We start from the raw sequence: 9,425 nt of genomic DNA on the forward strand, positions 1-9,425 counted from the left end.
ACATTGTGGATGGTACTGCAATTGGGATCTTTATGCAGATTTTTTTCATGTAATTACTTTCTTAATATAAATATCCCAGAAGCACGATCATTGACTCAAAACAGTAGCTGTGTTATAGTCCTTGAGATACATTTCCATATTGTTTTATCACTTTGCTATACCACTCGTAGGCACAGAAATTTCATGAAATATTCCTTTTATGTTAACAGAACTCGTGTTTTCTTTATAATCCCCCAGAATACCATGTGGGTAGAGAATTTGGATACATTCGCATATTTCTGTAACAAAAGTGGTGTGCTTATTTTATTTTTTTAGAAGATAGAATATATCTGCCGAGGATATGAGCAATCTTTCCTTTTTGCCTTTCCAGATTTTAAGAATTGTGCTGTTACCAGGTTGCACATTCAGTATCCGTATTGGACAACAGTCAGTGTTGCTACTTGACGTTATGTTGGCTTTTTTCCCCCAAGGTGAAATTAAGTCTAGTTTCAGTGCTTGCAGTACTCAAAGTTACCAGCTTCATCGAAGTTTTCACGTTGTTAAAGAAGTGGCTTATCGATGATTTTTCTGCTAGCGGAGTTTTTGTGTGCTTCTGTAAAGCTTTATAGTGACATGCTGAATAACAACAAACACTGTCACATAATTAGTTACAAGGAATCAATTCAATTAGTCGCTTATAATCATAAAACATGCAAAACTACTACTCTTCTTAGGATCAGTGAGAGCAATTACAGAGACAGTTTGGTTGGTCTGATTTTTGAAAATTATAATGATTAGATTTGCTTCCACTATTATTAGATAATAATACATTGGTGCTGATTAATAAGCTCTGAACAATGCAGTGATTTAGAAAAAGGTATAACAAGACCAGATAAACAAAAGGATCTATTTTAATTAGAATAATATAATCATTGATACACTTTCAAGGTGTACTTGCTTTCATTTAACTGACTTTCTTCTGTCTTATCATTTCTGTATTAATTGGGATGACCTTATTCAGAGATAATATAATATGTGAGGAGGAGGGTAGATTTCTGTTCTCACTCATCTATTATCAAGCTGGGTATTGTAGAGGATATCACTGAACCATTTTTTTGTGTGGACATGGCCAATTCTAAAATACCGTAATCATACGATGAAGAGTAAGTCGTACTACGACACTGTAAGTCATGGAAAAAAATTGGAAATGGGTGAAGGTTCACTGTTGTCTTGAGAGACACAAAAGAAATCAGTACAAAACAGCTTTCTCTGTGGAGCAGTTTTGAGGGTGTGTTCGAGTGTAATTCGACCACTACCTGTGTTCTCAGAGGATTATTTTCTTATTGTTAGATATGCTGTGTAGTACCCTGTGCAACCACCAGTTGTCTTCATTTTGCTTATTTGTTCACGAGAGGAAAGACATTTATATGTTAGTCCTAAGTGGATTGCTCCTCAACTTTTATGTAGTGAGTAAGATTTCTGGGGAGGGGGTACAATCAAAGGAATTTCTCAGTAAAATTAAGCCACTTCTTGCCACGTAACTAATCTAGTGAGGGCCCTAATAAATCCACCTGGACTGAAATGTCCTTCATGTAAGGCAATTCTGTGCAATAAACAACTAAAACTTCATAAATCATTTGAGATTGAACTGTCTGCAATAGAAATTGCCTGACAACCACTCCTTCCTGTGAAACCCCCTCATGGTATTTCTACATAAGTCTGCCCCGTGGACAGAAAAGAGAGATGGTCCCAGGAAAACAGGAGGCATGGATAAATTTGCTTCTAAAACACTTGCTTTCTCAGTGGTGACCTTAGTGTTAACCCCTTTTCAGTTTTCTGTGCCTTCCAGAAATTTGAAGCCCACCTGTATTAATATATATTTGGTTAATTTCTTTGTTTAGCATGTATCTGTTGAGTAATTAATATATGCCCTATTGATGGTGGGTGGGCAGGTGGGGTGGGTTAGACAGATTTGTATGAATTTTTCCCTGATGAAGCCAGAAGCTGTAGTAAGTTCCTCAGAATTCCTGCCCACAAGCATGGCAATGTGGTGGGAAGTAGAAATTACAAGGTCTAGTCTTGTTATAAATAGGCCTGAGAGAGACCCCATGAATTTTCTGTGGACACCAAAGAGCATCTCAGACTTTCTGGGTCACTGAGAATGATTGAGGGTGTCTTGGTTTTCTCATCAGTGAAATGGAGAAGTAATGTGATAATTAAAGGAGTAGGACGCCATAGAATACTTAGAGTTAAAAATAGGGCATATGATAAGTGATCAATATTATTATTATTCTTACTAGTGTAGAATTGGGAAAAAAATAGACTGAAATGTACCCTCGCTCCACTTGACTATGGGCATTGCAAATACCAGGATAGGAAAGATTACAGAAAAGATTATAAGCTAACAGCAAACCTGCATATTAATTATACATGCCTCTGTATATATTTTGTGTGCACACACCTACAGTTCATTTCAAAGATCAAGTGTAGCTCTTTGCCCATACTTTTTATAGAAAGTCCTTAGTTATAAGGACTAATTATATTTAGTCTAATTATATTTATATAAATTTATATAATTATAAATTTATATATTTATATAATCTAATTATATTTAAATAAAAACACCTGAAATGGGTCTCCTCTGACGCTACAGCCACTAATTTCATGTGGGTTCCCCAGTTGGGTAGACCCATCACAAAGTCTTATTCAACTGACACTCTAGCAAGAAGAACAGAAGGGGACTTGATTGGAATTTGTTTAATTGACCCTTCAATTGATTGGAGAATAATGCAGACTTGCTGTGTTTATTTAATAGATTCCCTCTTCAGAGTAGAGGTCTGGATATTGCCCCCTAGTTATGCATCAAATATTCCCTGTAGATAATTGTATATTTCTATTAAATATCTGTTGAAATGTACCACAAAAAGCTCCAGGTCTGCAGTTTTTTCATGAAAAGAAAGACGAGGCATGCATTTAGTCTGTAAGGTCGATTTAGGGGGTTTAAATACTCACAGATACAATGTCAGAGAAAGAAAAGTGATTTATGATCTAAAAATCCCTACTCTGTCTTTTTCAAAGATCTTACATTAATGTTGCTCATTTTTATGCTTTTCTCAAAATGTTAAAACTCAATTACCAGAATGCCCCTAACCTAATCTTTGTCTTTGTTAGCAAGGTGTTGTGTTTTGGGAATGTACATTATTCAGTATTTGGGATCAAGGCTCAGCTTCACTGCCATGTCCATAGGAATATTTCACTCAGCATTGTGCAGAGAGGGCCAGCAGACTTTCAGGAGGAGACCTGTCCACAAGTAAAGGCAGAGGATGGAATGTGGAAGTCATGTTGATGACAAAGTAGATAGTCTGGCTCTTCAAGAGCAGGAATTCCTAATTGTGAGGTAGAGGGGTATTTGGGTGGAAAGGAACTCTGTGGAGGGAGAAACAATTTGAATACCAGGAAGGTGAGTGTGGAATTTCCTTGGCAGTAGTTGGGTAGAGACTGTGGAAGAAATCTTAAGACTTCGAGGAAATAATTGGCAGTTTTGATCCAGATTTACTGGTTGGTCACTCCTTGTGGCAGGCAGTTGAGAAGCTCTGAATATGAGGGAAAGGTATTCTACATGAAAAATGTAGCTATAGATTCAGTAATTTGGTGCTATTTAATCCAAAATCCAAAATGGAAATAAAAACAAAAACAAAACAAAAATCCTCAATGTACTAGATAACAAACTAGTTGCATTCAAATCCCTCTGTATTCACCAAAGAGACAGAGGAACTTCAAGGGCAAATACCTAATGTGTTGCCCTCAAAGAACCATAATATATGTAGGCTTGTGTTATGCTCATAAATGAGAAAGAGAGCAGCCATTTGCAAAAATAAGATGTTATAAATATGTCACTGGTTGAAGAGGAGGGGAATAATGCAGACCCACTGTTTGTTACCGGCCTGTGGCTAACAGCAGAGTTCTCTGAAATCATGATGTGACATCACTTGTAAATTGATGACATTCATTTAATGGGCCCTTGCAAAAAGTAAATTGCTGTTTCAGGTAATGCTGCATGACTAAAATGAAAGAGAATGAACTGCCCCTTACTTAGTGACCTGCTACTTCTTATTCCCTCCTCATAATTCTAGAAATTTCTCTGGTTCTTTTGGGTTTTGGAAACAAGAAAGTATTAGATGGCTCTGTAAACATTTAAATGCTTACTATATTGGTTCTCAGTCATACTAAAGAAGCAATAAGGAGCAAAAACGGAGAACCAACGGGAAGAGGGGAAGAATGCACACATTTCGTAGCTCTAAGGAGTCATAAAAGATGTGGGCATTAATTATAAAGTTTGGGAAAGTGCATTTTGATATTTAAACAAATTTAGTGAAAGTATTCTAGGAAATTAGGAAAAGAAGAACATAAAATTTATCCCAAATCTTATCACCTTTATATTTTGGTGTCTATACTTTGATTTTCTTTTTTGTGTTTGTATGTGTGTATTTTTACAGTGGAGTCATATGGTACATCTTGTTTTATAAATTGACTTTTTTTTACACCACCTTGATTAATTTATTTTTTAGGTTTTTTTAATTTTTATTTTTTCACTTAAATTCAATTAGCCAACATATAGGACATCATTAGTTTCAGATGTGTAGTATTCAATAATTTATCAGTTATGTATAACACCCAGTGGATTAATTTATTTTTTTAAAATAGGCTTTATTTTTAGAGCAGTTTTATGTTCACAGCAAAATTGAGTACTACCCTTACTGAAGTCCTCTCTATCTGCATCTCATCCTTTAAATGATGCATGTTCAAATAAGGAGGGCCTTGTATTTTACACCAGTTTACCCTTCCCTCAAACAATGTCTTCAGAAATACTCTGCTATACTCCATGTTCCCATTTTCTTTTAAATCAACACAATCTATTAATCATGGTCCTCTGTTGTACAGAATTCCACCTGGAGCTGTCATTCACCCTGCATCAACTGAAAATATTTTAGAGCCTTCTCTTGTGCTCTTCCCCTTCCCCAACAATCTCATGTGTAATCTTTGGGTAATTCTATAGTACTTTTTTTTTTATGACTGAATGTATCCCTGATCAGGAAGTAGCAATCACAGAATAATAAGTGTAATCACATCAAGGAGGGTTTTGTTGTTCTGTCTGTGGAGCATGCCTATTGAAACCTGCACCTGCTCCAAATCAGGAAATGCTTTCAGGTTGTCAAATATCAATTGTCAATGACTTCCAACGGAACTGTACTGAAAACAGAGTTAATGTGTTTCCTTGAAAAGTTATCTGAATTGGCTTGTCCATAGTTCTCTCTAATTGCTTTATGGAGAGGAAACATACACCATATCACAGAAACAGAAAAATGAAAATGAGGATTTACGTTCATCTTTTGCTCCTTTTATAGTCTAAAGAACAATTATTCTTTTGGTGGGTGGCTGTTTAAAGGAATAACACACACACACACACACACAAACACATACACACCCCTTCTGAATTACTTAATCTCAAAATGCTAACACTGTTGAAATTTGGAATCCTTATAGAACCTGTAAGATTAAAACCAGAGTGGATGAGTATTGACTTAATAGCTTTCATTTGGCATTGTTAGAGAATTCAAGGTTAGCCCCCCAAAATATGTTATTGTTTTACAATAAAGTTACTATCTTTCATGTCAAAACAGAAGACATATTTCCTATGAAAACTTGACAAAATAACTTCTCATTCCCTTCTATGCAAAATGACTATAAAATTGTTTTTCAGTGTGTCTCTAAATCCTGTTTAATCAGTAATCTGTGGGACATTTCCTTTTAATTCCCAAACATATAAGTCTCATTCACTTGATATATATTAACATTTACTATCAGTTAAGAAAAGAAGTGAGATTTAAAATTTGTAAGATGGCTATCACATAAACAAGTTGTGAATGAGGCAATGTTACAGGAATTTTAGAAAAAAACCTGCTTACTGTCTAATTTTTTTCAGACTCTGATTGATCCTTTCCCCTCTTTTGCCCACTCACATCTTCCTTAACAAAGGCTGCTGTTCAGATTGATGGGGGTTCTCCATAGAGGAGACGCACAAGGGGTGAAGAGCTGAACGAGAAAAGGGTGGATGATAAGCAATCAGAAATCCTGCATAATTAAATGATGCTTTGCTGGCTTCAGCTGAGAGCTTTTAAAATGATTTTAATGCGCATTAGAGGGCCTTGATGAGATCTTAGTCAGCTGTGACATTATCCTTAAAGGAAGTCTTCTGTGATGTCTGGAGAAATACCATTTCAGAGATCAGATGGAGCTGTAGTTAGGATCATTTTTGTTAGCAGTCAGTTTGAATGTTCTCTTTAGATAGCAAATTGGGGTTCTTGGACTTGGGATTGCCTCTTTTTCATAATGGCCTCAGGCATTTGTCATTATTCTAAGCTGATTCGTTGAGTTTAAGGGATCAGAAGTCAACTTTTATGAGAGTCTTAGAATTCAGCCATCATTTATTGGATGCTTAGGATGAACCAATCATCGTTCAAAGGCTTAGAGGGTCTAAAACAAATAGAAACATTACTACCTACAAATATTTCATACTATATTGGCAATAAACAAACACCAATAAAATAAACAATAACAAATTATGTAAAAACTTGGAAATGGAATTTGTTCTCTAGCTGTGTTAACTTGATTTGGTTATGTTGTCTACTAGTTGGCATTACTTTTTAATGGAAGAGTGTGCTGACCAAAAATGGCAAGCATCTAACTTTTTGTCTGTCTGTACATTTCTATTCTTTTATTATAAAAATGTATACTCCCCTTAAAAATATCTTCTGTACCTATACTGTGTTTCAGTATCTTTACTGACAAGCATTACATTTTAATGAATAATTATTATAATGAAATCCAGCAAAATAGGAGTGTTTAAAGTATAAAGTATAAAGCTCCCTGATGTGTGTGTGCGGGTGTGTGTGTGTGTGCGTGCGCATGTGTGTATGTATATATGTTGGTTTATTTAAGACAATTGGGATGGAAATATATCCATAGCACCAAACTTTGCTGTTTTTAATTAAAAACATCTTTACAGGATAATATATGCAGATTCATCCCATTCTTTTATGATAGCTATATTGTATTTCATTTCATGGTCATATTATGTTATATTAATTTGATGTCCTTTTGGTAGACATTTAGACTGATTCTAATTTTCAGTAGTATTAACATCATTGCCATATGGGAGGGTTTCTATGGAATATGAAGGGTTACTGGATGCAAATGATTTTTAGATTTAGAGATATTGCCTAGTTGCCCAACACAATTTTTATGCCAATTTGTATTTTCCCCAATTATATTTGAAAATAACCTGTTTCTCCCACTAGAATGTTGGTTCTTTGCAGGCAGACCTTTTCTGCATTTCTCACCACCATTTCTGGTCATGTCACTCGTCTCCTTAAATCTCTGCAGCAGCTTCTCATTGCCCTACAATCTGCTCCCTTTTTGTCTCTCCACCTCATCCCTGCTGTTCCCTTCTTGGCCCCTCGCCCCTGTGACTCCAGCCACACTGATTTTTCTTATAGTTTCTCAAACACACTTGTTCCTACTTACCTTGTGCTTTTGTTCGTGTTGTGGATTTTGCTCAGAAAGTGCTTTCTCCACAATTGGCCCTACTAATTTCTGCTTATCTTTCAGAGTTCAGATGAAGTGTTAATTCTTCAAAGGAAAATTCTCCTGCCCTAACTAGGTTAATTGTAATATTATTAACTCGTATAGGAGCCACAATATCTCCTTTACAGCAGTTTTCACTGTTTTATATATATTTTGGGGTGTGTGTGTTTTAAATGTCTATCTCCTCTGCTAGCATGTAAGCTCCCTGAGGGCAGGAACCATATCCATCCTGTCTACCAGGTACCCCCAATCCTCGGCAAGCCACCTCATACACAATAGATGCTTTGTAAGTGTTTGTCAAAGAAATGCATGTATCATTGCTGCCTAGCAAAATACTCCGGACACAGTAAGCACTCAATAAATCGTTATCCAGTAGAATAATGTATGGTTTTCCACAGCTCTTCCCAACATTGGATATTATATTTTAAACAATCCATACTAAACTAAAAAAAGGAAAAATCTCATTGCAATTTGATTTTCACTTCTTTAATTATATTGGGACTTTCATGTTTGTTGCTTCATGTTTATTATTGTCTTTGATTTCTTTAGAGAATTCTTTATTCTTGTTCTTTGCCTACCCTTCTGTTAGGATGAAGAATAGTGTCTATTCTCCAACACGAATGAAAATATGAAGACCGATCCAGCTTTTAGCTTAGGCTGCTGTGTTCCTGCTGCCTTCCACAGAAACTCAGGTAGGAAAAGTACCTTCTCACTCATACCACTATTACAAAAATTACAAACTCTGCTTCTAATGCTGCTTGATGGCTTTCCAAAAAACACTTCCTTTAGTTTTGCTCTCTTGTCCTCTTCTTAGGACTCAGGAATAAGCCCTTTTCCTGTCTTTCTCATAATAATTTTCAATACCTGAAATGATGCTAGTTATTGATTTGTTTGCCTGTTTATTATTTGTGCATTCCCTCCTCTTCAATCCCAATAAGAGAACACTGTTTTGAAGACGGAGACTCTGTATTTCTTGTTCACTGATGTCTTTACTGGTAACAACAGTATCTGGAACATAGTAGGTGCTCAAGAATTATTCATTGACTAATTGAGACCGGTCTAAAGAACATTCCAAGGTACAGGCATCGTGATGTCAAAAAAAAATTGTGTGTTTCTTCCAATATTGATTTTTGATCCATATCTGTGCTCTTTGGCCATCTCTTCCAGTGGAATTATTCTTCCGTCTGAACGGTTCTCAGTTTGTCAGACAAACAGAGCCCAACAGAGTGAGGATGGCTGTGCCTTCCAGGGTGGGGCTAACTGTTCTGCATCAGACCACAGAGCTAAACATGGCTGCACCCCATGCTGGTGGTATAACCTTGGGCAATCTATTTAACCTCCTTAGTGTCTGCTTTCTCTCACCTACCCAACTTTCCTCAACTGAACTAACAAGAGTGTCTGCCTCTTACGGTTAGTGTGAGGATTAATAGAGGTAATATATGTAAAGCACTTAGAGCAGCGCCTGACACATAGTAAGTGCTTGATAGATGTTGTTATTATTATATCAGTCTGGGCTCCTAGCAGGAGTTATGTGTCTGTCTCCCTCTCTTGAGGTTAACAAGGAATCTGCATATATAAAGGTGGTGGCTGAGGTAGATAGAGCTTGTTTGCAAATTACTGCCCGGGAATTATTTTTTTCTAAAGCCTTTTTATGTAAAATGCCAGAAAGTTTTAATTCTGATTTTTTTTCTACAAATGCCTGTGATGGGAATAGGTATTATCCTACTTCTTAGAAAAGTCTGAGGCATAGAAAGGTTAAATGATTTGCTCAAGGACGTAACAAATGAATGGTGGCTGGGAGA

This window comes from Halichoerus grypus, chromosome 13, assembly GCF_964656455.1.
Source record: "Halichoerus grypus chromosome 13, mHalGry1.hap1.1, whole genome shotgun sequence".
Classification (NCBI taxonomy): domain Eukaryota; kingdom Metazoa; phylum Chordata; class Mammalia; order Carnivora; family Phocidae; genus Halichoerus; species Halichoerus grypus.